The sequence below is a fragment of the Notothenia rossii genome, assembly GCF_949606895.1.
Source record: "Notothenia rossii genome assembly, chromosome: 2".
Taxonomy (NCBI): Eukaryota; Metazoa; Chordata; class Actinopteri; order Perciformes; family Nototheniidae; genus Notothenia; species Notothenia rossii.
The window spans coordinates 39,610,727-39,636,032 of record NC_136904.1 but is presented as its reverse complement, the minus strand read 5'-3'; the positions used below and the strand labels follow the sequence as shown (position 1 = coordinate 39,636,032).

Here is a 25,306-nt window from a genome sequence, read left to right as displayed (position 1 = left end):
ACAGCTGTGCTCTGGTTCTCCTGAGCAAGAAGAAGACAGCGGATCTCTCCTCCGGCGCTGCTATATATATCCTCTGCTGGCTCCTCCCCGCCAGCCGGCTCACCTCGTCTCCAATGTCCGTTATTGCATTTAAACAGAGGATAGGTTCTTTTCACATTCAATATATGCTTAACACGCCGTTTCTCCTCATATTCTCTTTCATCACTTTTGATTTAACACATTCTAAACGCTGTAATCAATACTCTAAACAATACTTCTCGGCTCGTTTGGTTTCCGGTCATTCCGGATGTTGTCACATGCTACTCTCGTCTGTAAACAATAATGTATTCAAATAAACTGTACTTTCATTTAATATTCAACATGGTAGTATCTCGACATCTATCGTTGTAGTGTTAAATCAGTAGGCTTCGGTTTTCACCACTCCAAGTCATTTCGCTTCTCAATTCACCTCTTTAGGAAATCGTATATTAGCCACATGCTAAATGCTAACCGTAGATGAAGGACTTTCAGAATAAAAGCTTAACTGCTTTGTGCACAAGAATTTCTGGTTTTTCAGTATAAAAGAGCGTTTAAACTGACGGTATGTTTAAGCTACATTATAGCATCAAAACATTGATTTTAATTTCTAACAGTCCCTCCTTACACACCTAAAAGCTGTGTATAATACTGAAATCAATGAGTTCTTCATCTGAACTTCGCATAGTACATATCTCATATTACAAACATACAATCTAAATGGAATGGTTCAATAGGCTTAACTTTACAAAAATACAAAATAAATTCTTGTCTGTGTTCAAACATAAAAGTTTTCCCTTGTGCATAACTTCTAGTGTTTACATTCAATATCATTCTTCAAAATAGCAGCAATGGCTTGGTATCAGAACATTTCTTCCTCCCTCCTTTCACAGAAACCGTTCTCATACCACGCTCAGTGTTAAGGCACTTGTTTTTACAAAGTGAAAAGAAACAAACCATTTTAGAATAGCAATGATTTATACAACATGAAATCTACCATATTAGAATAGTATAAAATAATAAAGTCAAATAAAATGGACTATCTTAGAATAGTGTAAAATTAATTGGAATAATAAAAATATTAAAAATATACTATCTTGGAATAGTATGAAGTAAATTGAAATGGATTCACTCCATTTTAATTTTTCTCACTTCTTCACATGATTTCATAATTTAAAGAATCACATCGGCTGGACATTCATTGATCAATCTCATCTCCGAACATCCATATCATTTAAACTAACTCATCATTGTCATCCACATCTGTATACGGGGTGGGTCGTATTGTTCTGCCAGCATTTGTAACCGTCTCCTCCTGAGAAATTTACCCTCCCTCCTTTCATACCATTTAAGGTATGAAAGTAATATGTTCTCTAGAAGGGGCCGTTGTGCGTTCTACTCTGGGGTACGGCATTCTAGACAGTCATTTCTGGGAGAAGATTTTGGTCAGTTACAACAGTTGTAGAGTTTCATCACTTAAAAGTTCCTACTCAGTACCTTTGGGTGGTCTGTTCTAATGCAGTGATAAAGTCCCTGAAATGGTGTGAAAACCGGTGGAATATCAATAACTCATTATACCAATTTATTTTCAATTATGGTCTACTTAAATAACTATGCTAACCCCTTTTACAGTGTGTGGAACCTTGGGTGCCCGAGCATGTGATAATTACTCCCTCCTTTAACAAGGATTTTAAAAACAGAAGTCATTTCATTAATGGTTTGTAGTTTAATTCAGGAATTTACACCTATGGCAGATATGTTTCTCCTTTAAATAACATCTCTAAACGTCAGGTCATCTGGTGAATGGATGACCTTTAGGAGCTGGTGGCGCTTGTCTTTTAAAACTCATACTCTGGTGCCGTGCACTCCCTCTGAAGCTGCAAGTAAGATTTAAAACATCTGCAGGGTGGGTTGAGCGACCCCTTCTCCCTAAACGATGTTTGTTGTAACAAATATGCACCATCACAGTGAGTGATCCAAGGCCCCGCATGTATTACTCCCAACTACATTAGTTTTTTTTTTAAATTAAACTTTGCTTTCGCTCTTTGCCCAGTGTCATTTTAAAACTCTACATCTTGGACGAAAAACAAATGTTATTTCCACCTTAATCTTCCCTCCTGAGGTAATAACCATGCTACAATGGAGAAATCAATACTCTAGATTGGAATACCATCTTTGGCTTGGTACTAGCTCTACCTTTAACATTTTCCATACAAATAAAGATTTGTCTGCTTTTATAGAGTGGTTACTAAAACCATCCCTTTAAACTGTAGGTCTATACTGTAACAAGTTCAATCTTCCCCAAATTCACACATGAATAAAAAACTCTTAAAGAATAATTTGTTCATATGATGAAAAGATTGAATAATATGTTCTACCCTCAGTGTGTTTTTAGGGTTATTTAATAGTTTCCTCTTTTTTCTTTATAAATTCACCAATTGATTAATTCATGGCTAATAAACCTTTTTCTTTACGTATTTCTCGTTGGTGAATAAGTGTGTTTATGTGTAAACTCACTCACTCCCGTTTTCCTTCTCTCCCCCTCTGGTTGTCAAGCCACGACCCCCTCACATTCTGCCGGACCATGCCAACTCCTCCGTTCTTTCCTCTCCTCCGTCCACCTTCTCCTCAGTCCATCTGCTCTTGGATCCTTCCGCTGTAACTCTTTTCAGTGTCCCATCTGCTTTGCTTTTCATCTCCTCCTTTACAGTCTCTACTTTGTTGCATGGAGGGCGTATTCTGCTCTCATGTCCCACACTCTGCTCTTGTGCCCAAATCTTGTGGCTCAGCTTGGAACTTCATGTCCTGTGGGGGACCGATGAGAGTGTGCCTTTTTATGTCACCTGGTTTTGGTTCTTGGTGCCTCAGGTGGAGATAGTTCTGGATGCAGCGTTGGAGTTGTTGGTTCAGCTCTGGTTCTCTGTCTGTTCGATGGAGGAGGAGGAGTCTTCCGTGGTGAGGTCTTTTGTCTGCTTGGACGATGGGGTCGTAGCGTTCTGACAGGCGGAGAGAGAGAGAGAGAGAGATCTCGGGACGCATTATCTATAGTTAATTCTAACACACTGAGGTAAAATAAATCCAACCTTTTCCACTCTATTTTCCTAATCTTACTATCCATCTTAGTTGTTAAATGTCATCTAAACACAATTCATGTCTACTAATAATTTTACCATATCCCTAAACATTGCCTTCACCCACTGTAACATGTTTATTCCAATTAACTCTTTCAGGAAACCATTTTCTTCTATAAATTTAAATACCTAGATGTTTCAAGCACCACGAATTTCACACACTATAAAAGAACGTCTCCATATTTTCTCCATCACTTTAAATCTCACTGTTATTTAGAACCGTAGTAACTTTTGTGACTGGACATATCTGCAATGTCACCACTATCTGCTGGGGAATCTTGTTCAAAGAGTTTGTACGTACAAAGCTGTACTTGTGGGTTAGTAGCCTGTGTCTAACAATCATTTTCAATAATTGTGCTCAGGTCACCGATCGGTTGTTCATAGCTTAACAGGGGGTGTTTCTGGTACAGACTAAAACATGGATCCAGTGTATTTAGAGATTCCCCTAATCTGTAAATCCCCATCACTTACATATCCCAATCACTTAAACCCATCTCATCATTTGATACAAGAACTGCATATAAGGGGGTGAATCATCTTGATTATAACCGCCTCTTGTTTGGGACCGAGTATTTCTAACTCCTCCTCTTGTTGCTCAGCTGATCTTTTGGCTCTGGGGATAAGTGAAAGTCTCTGAAACACAGCTGGAGTCTTGTTAGTGATGTGGGCATTCTATGAGTGAACTAATGGATCCATGTCTTACATAATATTGTACTCCCCTTCCAACCAGAAAGGTGCCAAGTGTAATGAGCACAATCAACAATGCTATTCTGACTCTTATCCCTAGGGGACCCCACAATTGGTTTGGCTTTGTTCTCATCATCTCTATTTTAAACCTGGTTGTGTCCATTACAGAATTTAAATAATGAGTACAAAAATAACATAACAAATTGGACTCTTTTTACAGATGTAAAACAAAAAATAGGTATTCACATTAATGTACAATCTATAAAAATCTATAGACAATTTGTCTTTTGAGCTGTTTCTATCTTTATCTTATTTCTATTTATTGTTTTGTTCCAGCTCTGCCAAATCAGTCCTAACTCCCAATAATGTTCTGGAAGTTGCCAGTGAAGGGTGACAATGTGTGAGGTGGTGTCAATTTGCTCCTTTTTCTTTACCTTTAAACCGGAGCGCGTGTGAAGTTTGTTACAACCTTTCACGCTTCCGTCCACCGGGGATGAGCCCACTGTCTTTTGTGAACCTTCACCCTCACTCATTCACCTGGCCGAACAGGAGTCTCTTCTGGTGTCTCGTCTGGTATCTCTGTAGTTTTCCTAGCCTGCTGTGTAGACAAAACTTGCATAATATTACTCAGAGTTCTGACATATTCATCCACTTCTATTTGTCTAATATCTCAAACTGGACCACTCCCTCCTTGGAGAAGGCCCGAGCTTCGGCATACCTCTTGTTGACTACATGTTATTATTTATTAACTACAACGTCTCTGAAATCAACATATCTGTATAATCATGACACTCCCTCCTTTGAGCATAAAATGCTCAATTAATATTGCAATGATTACCCTATTCTGTACAGGACATGTAAAACTCATAACGTTGCATTAAATAAATATAACTTCTCCGTGTACCCACAAGGGGTACAAAAATATCGTATGATTTATGGTTTTCTGATGGTATAAATGCATATTCACTATAAAAAAAATCAGCAATTAGCACTTCTAATAGTTTACTTGTTTCAATAATGGCTTTTGTAATGGTATTATGCGTCATCGTTGCTGCGAAAAACAATACCTCTGGTGTCGCTAATGCGTCTCGATAACTCTAGGATTAGAGGATTGGTTGACACTGCTGAACGAACATATGATAAAATAATATTTCTCCAAACTGGAGGGGAAATATGAACTATTCTCTCAGAGAGTGACCTGCATGAAGGGCTGGTGCCCCTCACTCAAATGAGATATTGCCTTACGCACAACACCACAAATCAGTAAAGTTACTCAAGAATAAATAAATAAAGACTGATTCTTGAAACTGTTGTAAAAACCCTACAACTTCTTCATCCAAGCTCTCAATCAGTGTTATGTTATTTAATCTGCGGCTCATGCCTTAAAACAGACACTTCAGACCGATTATAAAATTGTGTTTATGAGAAAAATGTAATCTGACTCCATAAATCAAATAATTGTTTGATTAAAAACTGCACTTCTGGCTAACAATAAATGAAGTTCCCCTTTAAACACAGCCCCGGTCTTCTGACGGGGTCCATCTATGTACTGGCTGGAAAATGTTGGGCCAGTCTCCGTCGCTCCGTCACTGTTCTCCCGTTAACAGTCACTCTCTAGTTCAGCTGGGTTCTTGTTGACTTCTTCACTGGTTTGAGACAAGCGACCCTATCGGACACCTCCCTTTGTAGCCAGACTTCACCACAGCAGAATCGAGTTTCTGTTTTCAGGTCTGGACAGCTTCACGTCAGGTGTATCGCCGCCCCTTGCATATTTTGGGTGGAAGCCCGTCTTCTTGGCCTCACTAGTTGTGTGGACACAATAGTTTTCTGTGTGGGGGAACAACATCACTCGTAATGTATTTTCCTTCTCATAATTACAAAAATAGTCTACTAAATGTTCTACTCTGCTACTTCTAATCTGTGGATGCTCTGTGTAAATGCAATATTCTACTCACTATCTTTTAAATAACATTCAACCTCTCCCTCCTGTGGTGACATATGTGGCTCTATGTAGCTGGATTTCCAAATACTCGTTCTCCAGTGGAGTCCTCCCACACTCCTTCACATCTCTTCAGGAAGGCATACATGTCTTCCCCCGGTTCTTTTCTCAGGCTGTTGAGGGCATGTAAACTCCGTGTTGTTGGGTAGATGTGACGAATAGCAGCCCAATAATTCGACCTGATGTAGTTGAATGGAGTGTCATCTGGGTCATTTGTGCAATTGGCCTCGGAATCTATTGCTCTCACTTCAAGTCGTCTTTCAATCCGTCCGAGCAGGGCCCTCATGTCTCCCAAGCACAGGTGGTCCTGGGCTGTGTATCTCTTCAGATCATTCGCCCACTTCTGACCTCCTTTCGTGAGTGGAGGTAGCTTTGACACTAATGCTTCCATGTCCCTGTGAGTCCATGATTTGTATCGAAATCCTCCTCTTCCAGCCGCTATCAATGGCATGGAGGTATATGCACCGGTTCTTCGTTCTTCTTGTTCTCTCTGTTGTCTATCTGCAACAATGTCATTATGGGCTTCAACTGCCTTTCGTCTCTCTTCCATTCCTCTGTTGAGTTCCTTTTTCATTATTCTGCCGAGTTCTTCCACATGTAAGCTGTTTGTCAATCCTTGGCTGGCATCTTCCAGATGGAATACCAGACTTGCAACCATAGCTTTTCTTTTTTCAGCTCTGTTCATAGCAATGTTTACAGGTCCATACCAAGAGGGTTGTCCGGCTTTGATCCATGCGTTTTCCTGTTGTAGATATTCAGCATTCTCATGTTCAACTACAGCTTTTTCCGTTGGTCCAGGTTGATCATCTGCTGGAATCAATCCTCTCGTTTGCCACTGTTCTAACAGTTTCTCCATTTGGTTCCATGTCCTCTGTCTTTTACTTGAAACTGTTAAAGCATCGGATCTGATTTTTACCCTTTCCTTGATATCTGCAGTTGAGCCTGGCCCTGCGTCTAGTCTCAACTTAGTTTGTTTTGGTGACATGTTCTCTAATTATTTATGAACTTATCAAAGATGAAGCACTAATCTTCTGACTAGCACCTTCGTTGCTGTTCGTCCGAACTTTAATTTTTTTTTTTTTTTTTTCTTTTTTTTTTTTTTTTTTTTGCTCAAAGTTTTATTATTTTTATAGATTTTTTTTTTTTTTTTTTTTTTAAGTTTAAGGTAAAATATTAATAAAGTTAATTAATATATAAAAAATATGCAAAATTAAAATATGAAATGTTAAAATAAAGTTGTACCGTGTATGGTTTTGACTTTGAAATATGAATTTGGTTCAAAATCACAATGTTATGGTGTTTCCGCTATTTGGGTAATAATTCTGTACTACCACCAGAGTGCGCTATTTTAAATTCCAGCTTAATCCACTAGGGAATAGCTGTTTCAAAACTGACTCGTTTTTAACAAAGGAGAAACTTAGTTTCCTCAAAAATATCTTTAAATTAGGAATTTACACTATGGTTAAACAACACAACACATAACCGCCAAAACACATTTGCAAAGAAGAATATTCACAATGTTATGGTGTTTCCGCTATTTGGGTAATAATTCTGTACTACCACCAGAGTGCGCTATTTTAAATTCCAGCTTAATCCACTAGGGAATAGCTGTTTCAAAACTGACTCGTTTTTAACAAAGGAGAAACTTAGTTTCCTCAAAAATATCTTTAAAATAGGAATTTACACTATGGTTAAACAACACAACACATAACCGCCAAAACACATTTGCAAAGAAGAATATTCACAAAACCGCCAATACACATTTACCAGCAGAAGTACTTCCAATAGTTCTAACTCTAACAAGAAGTATGATGTTCTTTAGGAGATGGAATGCCTAGCCTCAGTGTGTTAAAGCAAACAGAGTACTTCAATTAGCATTTCATGAAATGGTGACTGCCGTGTGGCTCACCGTGAACATGAGGTCAAGACAAAATGGCAACTGGTTTTCCAACCTTTGACCTGAAGAACAAAGGGATTTGAGAAAACACCTGGAGTTGAAATTGGTGAGGTTGTGGTGATTGACATTATTCACCCACGGAACTATGGGTTGGGGTATTGTTCCGCACGGACATTAGTGAGTTGACCGGACTTCCTGTTTCCCCCGGTCTTATCTTCCCGGGCTGAAAGCTGTTTACATGTTGTTCTGATGTTAAATAAAAGTCTAGCTTGTACCTTCGATACCCCGCCTCCGACTCCCGTCTCTCGGCACTACATTGGTGACCCCGACATAAGTCTCGTAGAAGGATCCGAGACTGAACCGAGCATGGCAAATAACGCCGTTTTTTTCAAACTGCCGTTGTTTTGGATACATCTGCGGCTGCATGGTTCGCACAGGCGGAGGCTCAGTTCGCCCTCCGCGGAGTAACTGATGACGCATCACGCTATTTCCACGTCGTTTCGGCACTGGGAAGCTCCACTGCGACCCGGACGGTGGGCTTTATTACATCTCCCCCTGCCCAGGATAAATATGCAGCGTTCAAGGCTTTCCTGCTAAAGACTTTCGAGCTGTCTCGGTCGGAACGGGCCCGACGCCTGCTCGCTATTCATAGCCTGGGAGACAGCAAGCCTTCTGACCACATGGAAATGATGCTCAACCTGCTAGGTACGGAAGAACCCAATTTTTTGTTCATAGAACTGTTTCTTCGGCACATGCCGCCGCATGTTCAGACAGCGCTCGCTAACACGGCTATTACTGAGCCACGCGCTTTAGCCGAAGAAGCTGACCGGTTCTTCCTGGCCACCCAGCGTTTTACCCCTGAGGTGCTGGCCCCGACACGCAGCGGCTCCTTCCCTGGTAGAGGCATGCCACCTAGCAGAAGCTCCAGGGCCGACGTCAGCGACTCCAGCCCTGGCCTGTGTCAGTACCATGCACGCTATGGGGCGAAAGCGAGGATGTGCCGTCCCCCCTGCACCTACAAGGAAACGGGAAACGCCAAGGCCTGCGCTCGGTAGTGGCCGCGAGCGTGGGCACATCCAACCGGCTCCTGTTCATCAGGGACACCCTCTCTGGTCGCAGACTCCTTTGTGACACAGGAGCCCAGGGGAGCGTCCTGCCGGCTACGTTGGAGGACGCCGCCGGTGGGGGCCACGGCCCACCTTTGACGTCCGCTAACGACACCCCTATCCGCACCTATGGCACAAAGACAGTGGACCTGTGTTTCGAGGGTCAGCGGTTTAAGTGGGATTTCATCACGGCTGACATCTCCTTCGCCCTCCTTGGCGCAGACTTCCTGTGCGCTCACGGACTGCTGGTGGACGTCAAGAACAGCCGCCTGGTGGACGCACTGACGTTTGCCTCGTTCGCATGTACCCGCGGCGAGGCGTCATTCAGCGGGCTCTCCAGCTCACTCTCACAGGGTGACAAGTTCCAGCACCTTCTCAGTGAGTTTCCCGACTTGACGCAGCCCACCTTTTCCGCTGCCACTACCAAACACAGGGTAGAGCACCACATTGACACTGAAGGCCCCCCAGTCTATGCTAGGGCCCGGCGGCTCAACCCTGACATGCTGTCGGTCGCCAAGTCGGAGTTCGACAGCATGGAGCGTCTGGGCATCATCCGCCGCTCGGACAGCCCTTGGGCTTCGCCGCTCCACATGGTCCCTAAATCAGCCGGTGGCTGGCGACCGTGTGGTGACTACCGCCGCCTTAACGACGCCACTACGCCAGACCGCTACCCGGTCCCTCACATCCAGGACTTCTCTTCACACCTGGCGGGCAAGCTGGTTTTCTCCAAGGTGGATCTGGTGCGGGGCTACCATCAGGTTCCGGTGCACCCCTCAGACGTCCCCAAAACTGCGGTGATTACGCCGTTCGGGCTTTTCGAGTTCCTGCGTATGCCGTTTGGACTTAAGAACGCAGCTCAGTCCTTTCAGCGGCTGATGGATTCGGCGCTCAGAGACATGCCATTCATTTTCGTCTATTTAGACGACATCCTTGTCGCCAGCTCCTCCTCTGAAGAGCACCAGGCACATCTCCGTGTCCTTTTTGCGAGGCTCAGCCAACACGGCCTAATTATCAACCCGGCAAAGTGTCAGTTCGGGTTGTCCTCCATCCACTTCCTCGGGCATCTCATCAGCAAAGATGGAGCCGCCCCCCTCCCATCGAAAGTGGAGGCCGTGTCCGCCTTTCCACGACCGTCTACAGCTCGGGCGCTCCGAGAGTTCCTCGGGATGGTGACGTTTTATCACCGGTTCATCCGCCGGGCGGCCCACACCATGCGCCCGCTGTACGAGGCCCTCAAGGACAAGTCCCCCGGCCAGGTCATAGACTGGACGGCTGAAAGGGAAGCTGCTTTCGATGCCACCAAAGCCGCCCTGAGCGAAGCCGCCATGTTGGCTCGCCCGTCACACAGGGCCCCCATCGCTATCACCACCGACGTGTCTGACTACGCTGTGGGCGCGGTGCATGAACAATGGGTCGACGGCGCCTGGCAACCGCTTGCCTTTTTCAGCCGCCAGTTGACTCCCAGGGAGCGCAAGTACAGCGCTTTCGACAGGGAACTCCTTGGTCTCTATTTGGCTGTTCGCCACTTCCGTTTCCTGCTGGAAGGCCGGGAGTTTGTGGCGTTCGTGGATCACAAGCCACTTACTTTCTGCATGTCCAAGGTGGCCGAGCCGTGGTCCGCCCGACAGCAACGCCAGCTTTCGTACATCTCCGAGTACACCACGGACATACGACACATCGCTGGCAAGGCTAACGTGGTCGCGGACTGCCTCTCCAGAGCGGTCATCGGAGCTGTGCAGCTGGGCCTCGATTACCTCCGCATGGGCGCTGACCAGGCCTCTGACCACGGGGTCCAGACCCTCAAGGCCTCGGTCACGGGATTGCGACTGGAGGAGGTCACGGTCGGTGACTCGGGCGCGAAGCTGTGGTGTGACATCTCCACGGGCCAGCCTCGACCGCTAGTCCCTACGGACTGGCGCCGACCCGTTTTTGAGGCGGTTCACAATCTTTCCCACCCCGGTAGGAAACCGTCCGTGAAGTTGGTGTCGCAGAAGTTCGTGTGGCAGGGGCTTAAGAAGGACGTGAAGTCCTGGGTCGACGCATGCGTGGCTTGTCAACGGGCTAAAGTCCACCGCCATACTAGGGCCCCTTTTGAACTGTTTGCGGTTCCTGAGAGGAGGTTTGACCATGTCAATGTCGACCTCGTAGGTCCGCTTCCCCCCTCTCACGGTTTCACCTACCTGTTTACGATGGTGGACAGGACGACCCGCTGGCCCGAGGCCGTTCCCCTCACCTCGACGTCAGCTTCCGACGTCGCCCGCGCTTTCATCGGCACGTGGGTGGCGCGCTTCGGGACCCCGTCTGACCTCTCCTCTGACCGCGGTTCTCAGTTCACCTCGGAGCTGTGGAACGCTGTTGCTGTGGGTTTGGGGGTCAAGCTGCACCGCACCACCGCATATCACCCCCAGGCTAACGGATTGTGTGAGCGGTTTCACCGATCCATGAAGGCGTCACTGCGTGCCGGATTGACAGACGGCAACTGGGTGGATAAGCTCCCGTGGGTTATGCTCGGCCTCAGGTGTGCCCCCAAGGAAGACCTGCAGTCCTCGTCGGCGGAGCTCGTCTATGGCCAGACGCTACGGGTCCCCGGGGAATTCATTCCCACCGCCACTGTGCCCTGGTCTGCAGCCGGGCAGCGCTCCTCCCTGCTGGAGACCGCCGGGACATTCACGCCCGTCCCCACGTCGCAGCACAGCAACCCAGCTTTCCGGGTGTCCCCCGGATTACGGTCGGCGGATTTCGTTTTTATTCGCCACGACGCTCACCACGGTCCCCTGCGCCCCCCTTACGACGGTCCGTTCAGGGTCATACGTCACGGGGACAAGAGCCTCGTGGTGGACGTTGGTGGCAGGCCTGAGACTGTGTCCGTTGATCGGATTAAGCCTGCTCACGTGGACGTTTCCAGGCCGTTGGAGTTGGCTCTGCCCCCACGTCGGGGCCGCCCTCCCATGTCCCGCCCCCCACCCCCTGTGGGGATGCCCTCGCCCTCGTTGGCGCCCCTGCCCCTGCCCTCACCTGCGGCCCCGCCCTCCTCAGCCCCTGTGGTCCGTACGCGCCGGGGTCGGGCGGTACTTCCTCCCAGGCGCGAGGGTTTTGACTATGGGTGAATTCTGGGGGGGCTTGTGTGGTGATTGACATTATTCACCCACGGAACTATGGGTTGGGGTATTGTTCCGCACGGACATTAGTGAGTTGACCGGACTTCCTGTTTCCCCCGGTCTTATCTTCCCGGGCTGAAAGCTGTTTACATGTTGTTCTGATGTTAAATAAAAGTCTAGCTTGTACCTTCGATACCCCGCCTCCGACTCCCGTCTCTCGGCACTACAAGGTGATATTTTGTCTAGTAAATTCTACACACAACACTGTAGTTTAAAATAACATTTCCATTTAGTTTACAATGATAAATGGGCCTCATACCCTTACGTCATAGCCCTCTACCCATGTACGTAAATGTTTTGACTTTAAGAGCCAGTATGGTCATCTCTTCTGTTTAAACACGCTATTTATGGGACAAATAGGACGCTAAGCAAACACAATTAGAAGAATATCGTCTATCTAACGCACGAATGTCGCACTTCCTGCCGTAATCCACAACGCAATGTCTTGAAAAACAGAATGGTGTAACCACTGAGAGCTTCAAACTACTCAGGCCTTTTCCTTGAAATAGGACTTTTTTAAAACAGCCTCACGCTGTTGTTACACAAAACACTCACTCCAATAACCTTAGCTTCAAACTTTGGCTGTGTCTTTGCCTCAAGCAGTCCCGACTGCTTAATGGCCTAAAACCATTCACGTAAAACGTAAAACGCCACAAAAGACACATATAGTGATTGGCCTCTAGCCGACATGTACTAACAGACAAACGAATAGCATGCAGGGTTAAATAGAAAAAAAGAAATTGAACTCACCCTGCCTGCAACAAAGCAACGCCACGTGGTATGCTACCAATATTTATCAATTTAGGCTTGTTTTAACTTAAATTGCACAGCTATTTTCAGGATCCGCTGGCCGCCGTCAAACACACAGAACTAACATTGTCCTACATTAACTATTGAAGAATTCGATATAACAGGTTTCTCCATACCTAGTTGATTTGAGCTCTCTGTGTGCTGAACGGATGCCAGCGGGTCCAGCAAGCAGCCTGCTGTAGTCTCTCCCGGTTTTGCGAGCTCCTGGCTAGCTCGCCAATTGTTAAATATGTTCTTTATTCTCGCGTCCAGGAGAGAAGCTTTAAAATGAGACTAAATGGAGTCTCTGAAAAGATTCAAATGGGATACTTTAATTAAAAAAGGCGCGGTAGTGTTACAGACAGAATATTGTTCCGGCAGAAAACAGCTGTGCTCTGGTTCTCCTGAGCAAGAAGAAGACAGCGGATCTCTCCTCCGGCGCTGCTATATATATCCTCTGCTGGCTCCTCCCCGCCAGCCGGCTCACCTCGTCTCCAATGTCCGTTATTGCATTTAAACAGAGGATAGGTTCTTTTCACATTCAATATATGCTTAACACGCCGTTTCTCCTCATATTCTCTTTCATCACTTTTCATTTAACCCATTCTAAACGCTGTAATCAATACTCTAAACAATACTTCTCGGCTCGTTTGGTTTCCGGTCATTCCGGATGTTGTCACATGCTACTCTCGTCTGTAAACAATAATGTATTCAAATAAACTGTACTTTCATTTAATATTCAACATGGTAGTATCTCGACATCTATCGTTGTAGTGTTAAATCAGTAGGCTTCGGTTTTCACCACTCCAAGTCATTTCGCTTCTCAATTCACCTCTTTAGGAAATCGTATATTAGCCACATGCTAAATGCTAACCGTAGATGAAGGACTTTCAGAATAAAAGCTTAACTGCTTTGTGCACAAGAATTTCTGGTTTTTCAGTATAAAAGAGCGTTTAAACTGACGGTATGTTTAAGCTACATTATAGCATCAAAACATTGATTTTAATTTCTAACAAACTCAAGGCATATGCTCGAACGGGAGCTGCCTGGACGCTGCAATCATGTTGCGCGCACTATCCGTGCTGAGTGTGCTGACTTTTCGTACAATGTCCCACTGTCTGGCTACCTGCATAAAGTCAAGTGCTCGGCGCAGTTGTCGGCGACATGTCGCTCCTCTGTTTTCATTTAAATAGCTCCTTATATCCGTTAGCGCAGCTACCTAGCACCAGATGCTAACAACAACAATACACGTAAGGTCTCTCTCTCGCTCCCTCCCGGTCCTCCCGATGGCCAGTCGGTGCCTGCCGGTGAGCGTGGAAGTGTGGTCTGCCACAAGCGGGCGGCAGGAGCGGGGCTGTCAGCATCAGCTTGTAGACGGAATCTTAAACTCGATGCGCTATGAAACTACGGGGCGGCCGAGGAAAAAAAATACACATGCCTTAATCGCGTTAAAATAATTAGTGGCGTTAATTTTTTTTTGCATTAAGGCGTTATTAACGCGTTAACTTGACAGCCCTAATATTTATTTATTGTGTGTTTGGCAAATATATTTATAGACTACATTCTCTTGAGGTTTGTACCTGAATGTTATTTCCAAATAAGTCGAAACCATATCTAGTGATCTCCCATCAAGACTTTGGAAAATCTAGACATAACAATGATTGCTTTTTTAATTGTAGATTTTCATAAACCTTTTTTTATAGATTACAAAAGGTGGACATACTGGTTGCGAAACGTCATATATATTGATAAGACTCTAAAAGGATTTACAAATCAGATGGTTTATGTAATGGTGGGTGTTTTCACAAACTGTACAATTCCCTCACTGCCTAGCATCCAATGTTGCTGCCCTTCATTACATCCACTGTCACTGAAAACAAGGATTTACAACTTGTTGTTACCAAGGTGCATAACATTGTGACAGCAGATGGGTCTGATCAGGGACGTGCACAGACATTTGGAGGGGCTATTGCTCTAAACTGGAAAAAGGGCCTCCCCCCGAAAAAAACCACAAGACTTTTGAAAATTGTAACTTGTTTTTAATGTAAAAGAAACCAAACGATTATTACTAAATTGAACAGTAATTCACATATCATAACAAAATAAGCTAAGGTGACTACTTTCATTCTGTGACTTGATTTTAAAAATTAAAACCAGGGAAATGTTTTGTTTTGCGGTCCATATATCATTAAAATATCTAATGTTAGTAACTATTAAAGACAAAATGGGGACAATTATGTTCTAATGTAGTTTGACCATTGTAACTGCTGTGCAGTCTAGACATACTGATACAATAGGGCCTCTAACTTAAATAAACTCACTAATTAATGAAACCAGTTCAATACGCATTATTCTTATTCTTATCATTCTTTATAAGCGCAGTAACGGTAAGGTATCTAATTACTTATTTACTTAGTAGTCCATAACTTAATAACAGAGATGGTCAAACTAAAGTGGTAGAGACATGGCAGAATTCCTACAATGAAGCGGGACATTGAACTGTTCACCCGTGAGAGGGCGATCAAGAGAAGAGAGTAGGGGTGGGCGATACCACAAAATCTGGATTCGATCCGATACCAAGTATTTCAGGGCCACTATCGCCGATACCAATATCGATACTTTTTTTTAATGAAAAGCGTCTTATATACTTTCATATAGGGGAAAGCAGCATGACATGATTTTTGAGCTGAAATCATCATAAATAGACTAAATCTGAATTCATTTTCATGAATAAAGACAGGACAGTTTTTTATAGACAAATAAAGGTTTTACTTTTGCAAATTTAAAGGGCAAACATGAAAAATAACAATACAAAGTGTCCAGAGTAGCGAACTGTCTTCTTGCACACATCACAGTTCGCTAAGTTTGAATTGCCAGTTGTGAAATTGCTCCACACAACGCTCCTCTTTCTCTCAGCCATCATGCGCGTGTGTGTGTTGCACTCGCGAGTCGCTCGCTGCTGATGTCCTGTCCTGCTGGCTGCTGTCAGTCAGCTTGATGATCGGCGTTCAGGCAAGGAGCGCGCTGTGCGTGCGCGAGCCTCGAGGAGAGGAGGACAGCAGTGGAGAGAGAAGAAAAGAGCATATACTTGTGTTCGTCTGCACATAGTTTTTTGAAGAAATTGACGAGTAGAGGAGACGAGAAAAAAAGTATAAAAGTATCGATCCTATTGGCTCTAGTATCAATATTTTGAAACGTAACGTAATATCGGAAGTATCGATATTTTGGGATCGATCCGCCCACCCCTAGAAGAGAGCGAATGGCCCCGTTGAGGGAGTTTACAGATGAAAAGACACAGAAAGACAGAAGCACAATAACAACAAGTAGGCTATATTTAGGTGTTTTTGTGTAAATAACCAATGGTATCAAGAGGAAGTAAAGGCCCCTGGTTTGTCCCTTATACCCTAACTGCCATGATACAACTCAAAGTCAAGTTTCCAAAATCCGACACTGAGGTGGTCTTAACGCACTGGCAGATGACAGCGCTGACAAAGTGTGTTTCCCGCAGCGAGAACCTACACTACTAACTGTGGGCTTATCATGTTGATTCGGCCACAACAGAAAAAACAAACTCTTGCTCTCTCCAGAGGGGACAGGTCAGCCAAAAAGGCCAAACGGGCCGTTGCCCGGGCAACATTAGCCCGTACCTGTGCACGTCCCTGGGTCCAATGCAGGCTACCGTTGACACTCATTTGCACAACAGTGTGAACTCACTTCTTAGGTTAGTTTAGAAAGGAAGCAAAGGAATGTTTCTTTTAGAGACCTACTCCCGGTCCATATCAAGCACACAAATTGTCTGTTGATTGCTTAGGTGCCTATGGGTGCTATTTTCTCAGGAAAAATTCAGTAGAGTAACTAATGGCTAGCTTTCAATAGAGATGTTTTCCTTGCCTTGGCTGGGTTCAAGATAAATTAGATTGTGATGGTGTATTTGCAAAGATGCGAGGATTTTTCAGAAACTTCACAATGGCGTGCAAAACTAACCAAATTATTTCTTTCAAATCTGCTATTTTGAGGCATGATTTCTGCTGAGCCAGACGGCAAAGCTCTTCCTGTCCTTCTTCCTTCATACCATCACCTATGGTCATGAAGGATGGGAAATTACCAACAGTAGGAGATTGCGGATACAAATGGCTGAAATGGGTTCACTCAGGAGGGTAGCAGGATTCTCCCTAAGGCTGCATTCACATGATACGTTGTAAAAAGGCTCTCCAGGTTTGATGGTTTCTGGTGTTTCTATGTGTGATGGTGTGGTGTAGGTAAGGGTTTGTGTGGCCAACAACGCCACCTAAGGGAATTTCACTCCTAGGAACTAACTATTAATAAAATATTTAACCCACAAGGAACACTCGTTCGTTTTACACAACGAGCCAGAGACAGTTTCAGTTACAGATAACACGTTAACTTTATTTCATAATAATCAATTAACTATTCTAAAAGCACCAAAAACACATTAAATACTCAGCTAAAAGTTAACACTGGGGCATAGGATGTAGAGGACAGGGATGGGGCTTACCAGGCGGCAATACATCAAAAAGGGGGAAGGGTCCAAATCAAAACCACCCGTGACATCGCACACCAAACAAAAGGACTCATGATGAACACCACCACCAGGGATTGGGGTTGCCGCCTCGGGCCCACAGCACCTGTCGGACAAAAGGAAGACAGTTAAAACCTTACACATTGGATGCAGTTGACACATATTCAAAATAATAAGAAAAATACTAGTATGTAAATGTAAATGACAAAATAAAACAAATACAACCAAATTAATTAACTTATCCAGATAAAGTCTTCACACAATGGTTAATATAACCATTAAATACTACTATATAAATGTACAAAAACAACAAAATACAAAACACAAAAAAACAGTTTCACAAAATAAACAGTCAGTGTATCTTTTAAGAATCGGACGGCGAGTTCCCCGAGAGCCCGATCTGCTCCAGAGCCACGAAGCTCACAAAGCAACGGCAGGTTTACTCCAATAGTGAGTTACTGCAAAGAGCCAAAACAGCAGGACCGGTTGTCCAAAGGTGGGCCTAACAATTAATAGCACCCTGTAGTGCCGAGAGACGTGAGTCGGAGGCGGGGTATCAAAGGTACAAGCTAGACTTTTATTTAGCATCAGAACAACATGTAAACAGCTTCAAGCCTGGGAAGCGAAGACCGGGGGAAACAGGATGACGGTTAACTAAAATGTCCCTGCGGAACAATACCCCAACCCATAGATCCGTCAGTGAATAATGTCAACTTCCGACTCCTGGAAAGCTGGGTTGCTGTGCTGCGACGTGGGGACGGTCATGAATGTCCCGGCGGTCTCCAGCAGGGAGGAGCGCTGCCCGGCCGCAGACCAGGGCACAGTGGCAGTGGGTATGAATTCCCTGGGGACCCGTAGCGTCTGGCCATAGACGAGCTCCGCCGACGAGGACTGCAGGTCTTCTTTGGGGGCACACCTGAGGCCGAGCATAACCCACGGGAGCTTATCGACCTAGTTGCCCTCTGTCAAGCCGGCACGCAGTGACGCCTTCATGGATCGGTGAAACCACTCACACAATCCGTTAGCCTGGGGGTGATATGCGGTGGTGCGGTGCAGCTTGACCCCCAAACCCACAGCAACAGCGTTCCAGAGGTCCGAGGTGAACTGAGAACCGTGGTCAGAGGAGAGGTCAGACGGGGTCCCGGAGCGCGCCACCCACATGCCGATGGAAGCGCGGGCGACGTCGGAAGCTGATGTCGAGGTGTGGGGAACGGCCTCGGGCCAGCGGGTCGTCCTGTCCACCATCGTAAACAGGTAGGTGAAACCGTGAGAGAGGGGAAGCGGACCTACGAGGTCGACATTGGCATGGTCAAACCTCCTCTCAGGAACCGCAAAAAGTTCAAAAGGGGCCGTAGTATGGCGGTGGACCTTAGCCCGTTTACAGGCCACGCATGAGTCGACCCAGGACCTCACGTCCTTCTTAAGCTCTGCCACACAAACTTCTGCGACACCAACTTCACGGACGGCTTCCTACGGGGGTGGGAACGATTGTTAACCACCTCAAAAACGGGTTGGCGCCAGTCCGCTAGCGGCCGAGGCTGGCCCGTGGAGATGTTACACCACAGACCTCCTCCAGCCGTAATCCCGTGACCGAGGCCTTGAGGGTCTGGACCCCGTGGTCAGATGACCGCTCCTTATTTTGGATTCAAATCGGCGAATTTCGCCGAAAGGTGACAAGTTTGCATCACTGAACATAGACAGAGCACAACTGAAACATAACATCTGAGATGTAACAACATAATACACTTTTCGGGGATGCTTGGGATGTGAGTGAGGGACACGGCTTAGAACGGGCGTGTCGCCTGGCAGGACAGGAGAGTGTGTGCACCAGTCTGCCTTGATCTATGAATTCATGTCCGTGACACTCACTGCTGCCTACAGCTGTTTTATAGAAGGAAATTCCTTCACTTCATGAAAGTGTTTTAACCACACACACCTCTACACACACATGACGGGTGTTATTTTCCCCATAAGGAACAAGTCGCTGCAAATTATCCCGCTTATTACACGGCCACATTCTCAACAAAGTAACGACATGACTCCCTATATTAATTGAAATGCTTTTACGGATTTAGAAAATGTTTTTATTTATTTAAAAAATAGTTGTACTGATTTATAAAATTGTTGTATCTATTGATTTAAATTGACATGCATCCGCTAAGAAAAATAGTCCGTTGTTACAGTTTTTTAAACAGTCTGAATGAAACGGCAGCTCTCAGCTGTGTATTTACACAACTAATGGCCCATCAACCACAGCTCTCTCCCCCCCTCCCCCCTTGATCTTTCTTCTCCAGCAGCTAAATTAACGGTAGGTTACTCTGAGTGACAAGCTTACAATTAGACACAACACTGTCATTGCAAGTGAACCTCAGTTAGTTGACTTTTATGTTCAACTGCTAAATTCGTTACTCATAAAAAAGGGCTTCTTCTGTACCTAATTACCTTAACACTAGAACCGCCAGAGGTTTTTGTATAGGCCTACCTAAACCCGTCAAATCCCGCTATTAGAATGCAATTTTTAACAACATAGGGTGCTACATAACACACTTTCAGGAAAAGTCACGGACTGGGAGACTTTAATATTTAATTTAAAAAAAGTTACATTGCACACACACAACACACATCACACAAATTGACCCGATTGGCGGTTCTAGTGTTAAATAAACTCACTAATTAATGAAACCAGTTCAATACGCATTATTCTTATTCTTATCATTCTTTATGAGCGCAGAAATAGTCTTAAAATCAGATCTGTTTTTTAAATGAAATCTGACGGCAGGCAGTTAGCTCTGATCACCTATGATAAATGCGCCGCACCTAATCGCTGGCCATTCAGCCACAGACACTGTTCGAAATGGGGGGGAGCTAGGGGGAGCTTGGCTCCTCCGAAGAGGGAGGAGGCTGACTTTGAGATAATTAGGGGGAGCCCAAAACAATCGTGCATATTTGTGTCACACAGATTAGAAATGTTGAGTTTCTGTAAATAACAGTTCTTGAAATAAATAATAGTTATTGTTCATTACAGTTTCTGAATATTTGTTTTATATTTGTGAATATGTCTGGGTGTTGCCATCTGTATTTGGCGGCGCTGCATTCTTACTTACGTTGCTATGGTTATGGCGTTGATGCCGGCGCGGTATTTGAAATGTTCATATTGATATTTTTTTAACTCTGGCTGTGTAATAAAAAAATATGGCAAAACGAAAACAGCCAATCGTCACAGCTTTTGGATTCACAAGCAAAGAAGCGAAGGAGTCTAAAAATGACAACGTGAACGGAAAACAACTTTTAGTTGGCCGGCTGTAAGCGGCGTTAGGGTCGAGCTTGACAGCTCCACACCGAGGGAAAAGCCTGCCGATGCGGAGCCTGAAGAGGCTTCAACAACGGCCACATCCGCCGGCATAGTGACACCGTCTGTATTAGTAGAAGAGTGTTTTTATAGCTATTGATCGCATCCGCGCTGCTGCGCCAGTCAACAGAGCGTGCATGTGACATATTTAGTAGCAGGATGTGCTCGGAAAAATAGGGCTCCCCGAAAGCAAATGGGTAACTCGAAAACTGACAGAGCTCCCTCTATACAAATCAAACTGTAGACGGTGTGAAAGCACCTATTGTTTTAAATAATGGTCGGAATGTGACATGTGAGCCTTCTGAATTACCGTGGGACAGCACATTCTAAACTAAAATGTTCAATCAATAAAGTAACATCTTATCTTATCTTAATAATATCTTCATAATAATAATAATAATAAATCATACAGTATGTGTCCGAAAGGGAGCAGGAGGAAGCAAACACAAAAATATACTGCATATTAAAGCAAACGATTGTAAAGGTTAAAGTATGAGCATAACAAATAAAGAAGTGTAATGTAAACATTTACATTATGATTATTTTATATATAAAGACTATATATTATTGAATTACAAGATTATACCTTAGTTGATCTAAAATATTGATGTGTTCAAATGCTCTTCAAAACACAACTGAAAGTCCATGAAACTTGTCTTTCTGTATTTGTGAATGAAGCGCCATCTCCTGGTTAAAACCTGAAATTGAAAATCTGGCAACGCCCTCTTGGAAAATAGTGGGAGGGCTTAACATTCCTCTATACTGGTCTTTGGCAGGTCGTAGGCAGGAAGCTGTAAGCTGGAGTCCGAAATTCAGTGCTACATCTGTATACGAGTCAGGGTTTGCAGGCACTTCCGGGTTTGCATGCTCACTCTACTCGTGGTCTGGCTACATCCTGGGCTTTGTTCAAGGGTGTTTCAATTCAAGACATTTGTGCAGCGGCGGGCTGGTCCTCGCCGCTCACTTTTGTCCTGTTTTACAGGCTAGACGTCTCTGCTCCCAGTGTGGCCCATGCAGTGCTGGGCCCCCTGCTGAGTTAGAGCTCTAAGTTCTGGTTGGTCTTGGTGACTTTCGAGATAAGCTCGTCTGGCAATACGGGAGCTACAATATCCCATTGTGAGACATCGAACGGAGTGTTACGAATGAGAACTATAGGTTCCTTACGTAACCCCAGTTCTCAGAGTAACTCCTTGCTATGGTGAAGCGAGAACAGGTGCTTATTTTGAATGACGCATGCGTCGTAGCGCAAGCTACTTATAGGGGATGGATTCCCTGACGCTGACGTCAAGACCACCTGCCAATCAGGATTGGCGTAATGAGATTGATGCTTCTGTTTGCTCCGCGGATGAGGCGCATCCCATAGTGAAACATCTCACTTCATGTTACTCTGAGAACTGGGGTTACGTAAGTAACCTATAGTTTTGGGGACGTACGAGGGGTGCACCGGAACCTGGTGATAGCCCCGCACCAGATCCACCTTGGAGAAGACCAACTTGCCCGCCAGATGTGCAGAGAGGTCCTGGATGTGAGGGACCGGGTAGCAGTCTGGCGTAGTGGCGTCGTTAAGGCGGCGGTAGTCACCACACGGTCGCCAGCCACCGGCTGATTTAGGGACCATAAGGAGCGGCGAAGCCCAAGAGCTGTCTGAGCGGCGGATGATGCCCAGACGCTCCATGATGACGAACTCCGACTTGGCGACTGCCAGCTTGTCAGGGTTGAGCCGCCAGGCCCTAGCGTAGACTCGGGGTCCTTCAGTGTCAATGTGGTGCTCTACCCCGTGTTTGGAAGTGACAGCGGAAAAGGTGGGCTGCGTCAAGTCGGGAAACTCACTGAGAAGGTGCTGAAACTTGTCACCCTGTGAGAGTGAGCTGGAGAGCCCGCTGAATGGCGCCTCGCCGCGGGTACATGTGAACGAGGCAAATGTCAGTGCGTCCACCAGGCGGCTGTTATTGACGTCCACCAGCAGTCCGTGAGCGCACAGGAAGTCTGCGCCAAGGAGGGTGAAGGAGATGTCAGCCGTGACAAAATCCAACTTAAACCGCCGACCCCCGAAACACAGGTCCACTGTCTTTGTGCCATAGGTGCGGATAGGGGTGTCGTTAGCGGACGTTAAAGGTGGGCCGTGGCCTCCACCGGCGGCGTCCACCACCGTAGCCGGCAGGACGCTCTGCTGGGCTCCTGTGTCACAAAGGAGTCTACGACCAGTAGGGATGGGTATCGTTAAGGTTTTAACGGTACTACTACTTGTATCGATACCGCTTATCGGTCCGGTCTTTTAACGGTACTCTTATCGGTTCTTTTGGAGAAAGAAAAAAGGTAAACTAACTAAACTAATTGTGAACAAAACTAACATTGCTTTTTATTTAAATTAAATACATAATATTTCACATCAAAAGAAACAACATTTTAACAAATCATATTAAATAATCTGATGACAGAACTGTAAACAGAATAGCTGAAACTTTAACAAAATAAATAACTCAGTTACCTCTTATCATTAACCCATGTTTGTATACAGTAATTGAGTTAACTCTGTGTGTTGCTGCTAGCATACATAATACCTGACGTGGAAACGTTACTCGTGGATGGGGGCTACAGAGCTGCTAGAAAGACAGTCAAAAACGGTGCATTTCTCCGTCTGGATGTGGTGCACTTTTGCTAAATGTTTAGACAAATTGCTCGTGTTACCGCCCTGACATGTTCAACTCTTATTGCACTTTTGGTAACGAGCATTGTCCACATCGAGACGGGTAAAGTTCAACCACACCTCGGAGCGCGTTCTCTCCGCCATGTGTGTGTGTGTGTTGCTGCATGTAGCAGCTCCATGTGTGTAAACTGCCCCGCCCCCTCGCAAGCAGGCGGGGGAGAGAGATCGAAAATACTAAAAATAAATCATAGACGCATTTTGCAGTCTTTTTGCGTATTATAAACGGAGTTGGCAACACTAAAACTGCAATATAATGTTTGTGTAGCAATACACATGACATATATTTTGTAAATGTCTCCAGTACCGATAAAAAGACTGCTAACGTCGGAGGTTAACGGTACCACGGTCTTTAATAATTCAGCCCTGGGGCCCGTTTAATACCGGGGCTTGGTTCCAATCCCTAGCGACCAGAGAGGGTGTTCCTGATGAACAGAAGCCGGTTGGATGTGCCCACGCTCACGGCCACTACCGAGCGCAGGCCTTGGCGTTTCCCGTTGCCTTGTAGGTGCACATTTATTTTTTCCAAGGTTTTGATTGGCTAAAACATTACCAATAATCCTCAGCTATCGTTCAAGCTCGGTGATTGGATGTTTCAGCCTCATTGCACGTTGGGATATGGTGTTTATGAAATGCGAAAACATTTCAAATGTTTTAATAATACTTTATTCTGCATGTACTTGCTTTTTTATTTGAAAGTCATCACATAACGGCATTGTAATACACGGTTTGGCTGCATTACATATTACAATTCTGCCGTAGTTCTTTATTTATAGAGTCCTGATTGGAAGACTTCTTGACAAACTGGAAGAACTGCCACCAAAACTGAATATGTGACGTGGATCATGAATATATCAGCAATTAAACTACATCTTCAATTTCTCTTCACACAATACGTCTCCTTGCAGTATCAATACCAATTCGGCTGACTTTTACATTTGATCCAATTGTTAGATAGGCTGTATTTACACCATAACGGTGCAGAGCTGATAGAAAAGGACTTGTAGTTTTTAAATATATTACAGATTTTCTGTGAATATAAGAATGTAAATACTGAGTTGAGAGAATAGTCAGGGCTTTTGTGTGATGGGAGACACATCTATGGAATCAGAATTTCAATACCTTACCGTTAAATGACGGATATACCTTGCTGTCTGTGATGTTTTACAAATCAGATATTAAGGCGTAGAACTACAATATGTGAAATAATATAACAATATCCAGTACAATTATGTGAAAACATGAATAAAACTACACCTTCAGATGTTTTACATACATAAGTGTCCTACTATAATAATACAAAGTTATTATGGCATTGTAGGCTGTGTGTTATTTGCAACTCCTCACCAGTTGACTATTACAGGTGTATACAGGTTCATGGTATAATGCATAAGCTTTAAACCGAGAGACTGAAACTGTATTTTTATTTACCGTTCTGTTTTAATTTCACAATAAAGTTAATAGTAATATTATGTTTGATATTATTATATTTTATTATTTGACCACTGGGTCATGTTAAGATGATCTTTTCTGTCGGTTTAGTGTTACAAAAAATATCAAAAGAGTATGTTTGGATAACAAAATACATCCGTCATAAACTAAACTGGAAACTTTTACTGGAAAGTATAATTTATTGTGTTAAAGTCCATGTAATGTCCAAAATAAATGTTATTCTGTGTTAATAAATCGCTTCATCACTTTCCACTGTTTCATTTGACATATCAACATCAATGATTCTTTCCATAAATACCCCCCAAATAACATGAAATGTTTGCCACTTTCCCGTGTTATTCCGCTCCGGTAGCGAAAAGCTTGCCAGCCATTAACCCAGCTGTGTGACGTCACACGTGGCAAACACCAGCCTCGTCTGGATTGTTTGTTTTGTATCCTTCCGCTATTTTCGCTCAACATATGTGTAACCGGACCTCGCT

At 44.6% G+C, this 25,306-nt stretch overlaps 1 long non-coding RNA gene across 1 annotated transcript in view; it reads right to left on the bottom strand.

Moving 5' to 3' along the window:
* Positions 1 to 13,094: 13,094 nt before the first annotated feature.
* LOC307030702 overlaps positions 13,095 to 25,306 on the bottom strand; it is a 67,964-nt gene continuing 55,752 nt past the window's right edge. The window contains exon 2 of the long non-coding RNA XR_013805763.1: positions 13,095 to 17,428. This is a non-coding gene — a long non-coding RNA (uncharacterized lncRNA). The remainder of the gene's footprint in view (positions 17,429 to 25,306) is intronic.